Genomic DNA, 3,619 nt, shown 5'->3' with positions numbered 1-3,619 from the left:
GGCGATAGATTCCTCAAAGTTCTTCTTCTGAAGTTTTTAGACATCAGTGTTCACCCCATGGAAACCAAGGCATCGGCCCCAAGGTGCTAAGACAACCTCAGGTCCTACCAAGCATTTCACATGGCGGTAGACACTTCATGTCTCAATTCACTTTGTATATATATATATTTTTTAGGGTATATTTTCATAAATTTTTATGACTCCTAGCACCTAGCTCATATCTAAGAGGTAACTACCACTAGGGATAACTAATATACCTTGAAAACATAAGTACTTGGCATACTCCATTGGTATATATCCTACACTATCTTTAAATAGAAATATCTTTTACTAAGTCTTCTAAGACTCTAGAACTCACTCACCATATTTTAACAACTAATCAAAAACTCAAACCAGCCAATATTGTGTGAACATGCAAACCATATATTCGAAAGATAAGAGCACAAAAAGAAGTAGAGATTAAGATTTGAATACACCTGTTGTAGTGCCCTGTTGATGTTGTTCGTTTGCATTGATGCATTGCTGATTTTGTGCAGATTGCTCCTCCTTGATCTTGGTAGGCGTAGCATGTCTCCCCCCTTCCTAATTTGTGTGCATGGTAGGTGGACTATAGGGGCGTGTTTGATGCTCATTTTAAGCTGAGATCTCTGCAAAAAGTTTTATTAACAAAAAGGAAAACAAAGGAATAAAATTTGTTAGTGGTGCCAATCACCGAATATAGCCGAGGGGAAAAAACCCAATGGGAGAAAAGTGCCCTGGCTTGTCGATCTTATTGTGGAGTCGTTTGAACTTACCCTTGCGCTGGTGGTGGAGATCATCTCAAAAAGAACATAATTCACTAAAGGCGTAAGGCACCACACTATTCAAACATTGATCTACCAAAGAGCTTCATTTGTAGTGTTAATGCCTTATCTTTGGTTTTAGGTATGTCCTTCTTGGGTGCGAATTTTATCAATTGTTTTGGAATTTGAGCAAGATAAGAGGATTTAGGCATTGAAATGCTAGAATCTATGCTCAAATGAGACTCCTTTGGAGTTGGATGTGTCTTAGGTACACCAGTTGATGATGGAATTGTGTAACATGGGGAATTTGGGACAACTGGTGTTTCAATACATGTTTTAGGAAGATCAACACAAGTAAATTTGTAGGTGCTATCACAGCCACCTTTCCTTTCTTGAAGAGTGTGTGTTGATTTCTTTTGCACCCATTGATATGGAAATCCAAGGGTGGTATTTGGAATCTTTCTGAAACACTCTTTTACCCCTGCCAAAGCATGGCATTTTGGAAGCCAAATTGCTGTTGCACCCTCATAATAGCCTTGTGCTTTGAGCACATTTTTTGGGACCCATCGAGTAACAATCCGAGGTTTGGGCTTGGAAATGATGTGCTTCTTAAGAGGCTTAGCAACTGGACTAGATGGTACAAGTTTGTACGCATCTTTGGGTAGCCACATTGATAATTCCTTCTTACCTGGCCTTCTTTGAGCAGCAACTAGAGTATTTGGAACATGCCAGCCATGGCCCTCACTTGAATACTCATCAATTATCCACATCATTTGTTTTGGAGCTTCAAGAGCAGATTTTGATTGTGGGTTGGGTAAGGTAGGAACATTACCCCTTTGACACGATAAAGCTCGTGGAGTAGCCGAGACTTCCTCTACTTGCAGTGCTGTTGTGGATGCATTCCTATAGTACAAATCATCTAGAAGGTCACGTGGTTGTACCATTCGTATAGGAATAATGTCATATCCATCTGAGTCACAAAATTGAATTGGCTTCGGTAGAGCACATGTCGATAATGTTGCAAGGACATGACTCCATTCTAGTGGATCAATTAAATGCTCAGGGAAGGGTTGTGGAATGTATGCCTCATCTGATACACTTCGATTACCCTTAAGTCTCTCAGTGTTGAACTCCCTACATGAGGCTCCACACATCCATAAATCTTCTCGCCCATCTGACAATGTAACTCTTGAGCCCTCAGATGAAGCAGAATCAAACTCATCTATTGGAGACCTTGTTACATCACGATATGAGTGATTCCTTAGGTTGACCCTTGTGATGACAGAATCATGTCGGAGGTACAAGTAATTGTATCCCCAATCTTGAATCATTTGAAATTGTCGCATGAATGGTCTACCCAATATCACTTCGTAGTTTGGATGTTTTCCAAAATCCACTACTGCAAAGGTGTGCTCATATTCAATCCCACATGTGGTGACCAATATGTTCTCAAGCAGCCCAAGGGGATGTTCTAAGCTTCCATCTGCTAGCTGCAAGCGCATCCTGGTACTCCTAATAGCTGGTTTGCCCCACTTTTCCCAAATGGACCTTATCACAATGCCCACTCCTGCGCCACTATCAAGTATTGCAGTTGAAGATACTTTTCGCACTTCTAATGGGAGGGTAGCATTTCCCTGATCGTCTTCACAAAATTTTCCTACTTTGTTGATAGGAACTGGCATTACATGCTTTGTCTCAGAGTATATAGTACACTCATGGTGACCCTTTTGTAGCAATACCTGCTCTGACAAACATGTGGCAATATCATTCCACAACTCAGGTCGAATTTTTATCAAATCAAGCAAAGGTAAGGTACAAGCCACTGGTGCTGACAAAATAGCCTGCACCATACTCATATCTTTCTCCTTTGTCAACCTTTTATGCATGGAGGGTATCCTCAAGGTTTGAGAACAGTTCTCATATTCTCCCAGATATGATGGTAAGGTTTTCATTGTATGCTTACTTCTAGGAGAAACAATTGTTTGAACTTCCTCCTGGATGCTTGGGTGTCTAAATTTGTTTTCCGTGCCCCTGGTAAAATCCACTTCAGAGAATGGAGGCGAACTAATAGAAGACATGTTCTCATTAATTTTCTCATGAACTGCGGCCCACATTTCATTTGCCATGTCCTCATTAGCATCAATAACTTCATCATTGCATGGAAAGACAAGGCTAGGTGGTGGCAGATTTTCTTCTTTCACAATGGAGTGTCAATTGGTGCAGACCTTTCGCTATGAGCTTGTGAAATGAGCTCACTTTTCATTTCTCTACTTGATGACACTTCTGGTATGGTTTCTAATGTTGGCTTAAGAGAGGTTGGGCCTCGAGGAATAGGTGGTGGTGGTCCCTCAAGTATTGACTGAGCTTCCCTAATGAGTTGCTGATGTACAGCTAGATTGATCTTCTCCTCACGAGGGTTTGGGTATTCTTGAAGCTTCTTGGGTAGTTCAGATAAGGCTGTAATGCGACTTCTATGAGCATCAATGATGGCCTCTAGAGTCTCATTCACTTTATCCACAAAAACAGAACCCCCAGAACTATCCTCAGTCGTACTAGCCTCATCTTGTTTAACACTAGGCCCAGGTTGAGGTTGATGTTCCTCATGCACTTCCTGGGATGTAAAAGTTTTATCCTTTATGTTTTGTTTAGAGGCTTCTTGAGAACTAGTGGATGCACTTTTAGTTTGCTTGTTTCGGTTCTTCTTCCTCCGAGTGGTTTTTTTTCTACTGGACTGTAGGGTTTTGTCCACTAGATTTGTCCTTGCGTCCCTAGTTCGAGGTGTCTCATCAGTTTGTATTTCAGCGTTTCTTGTCTGTGATCGAGTCATGACTCTAAGT

The sequence above is a fragment of the Cibotium barometz genome, chromosome 62 (assembly GCF_041138505.1).
Source record: "Cibotium barometz isolate CiBa-2024 chromosome 62, ASM4113850v1, whole genome shotgun sequence".
In the NCBI taxonomy this organism is placed as follows: domain Eukaryota; kingdom Viridiplantae; phylum Streptophyta; class Polypodiopsida; order Cyatheales; family Cibotiaceae; genus Cibotium; species Cibotium barometz.
Note: the sequence above shows the minus strand (reverse complement) of the source record.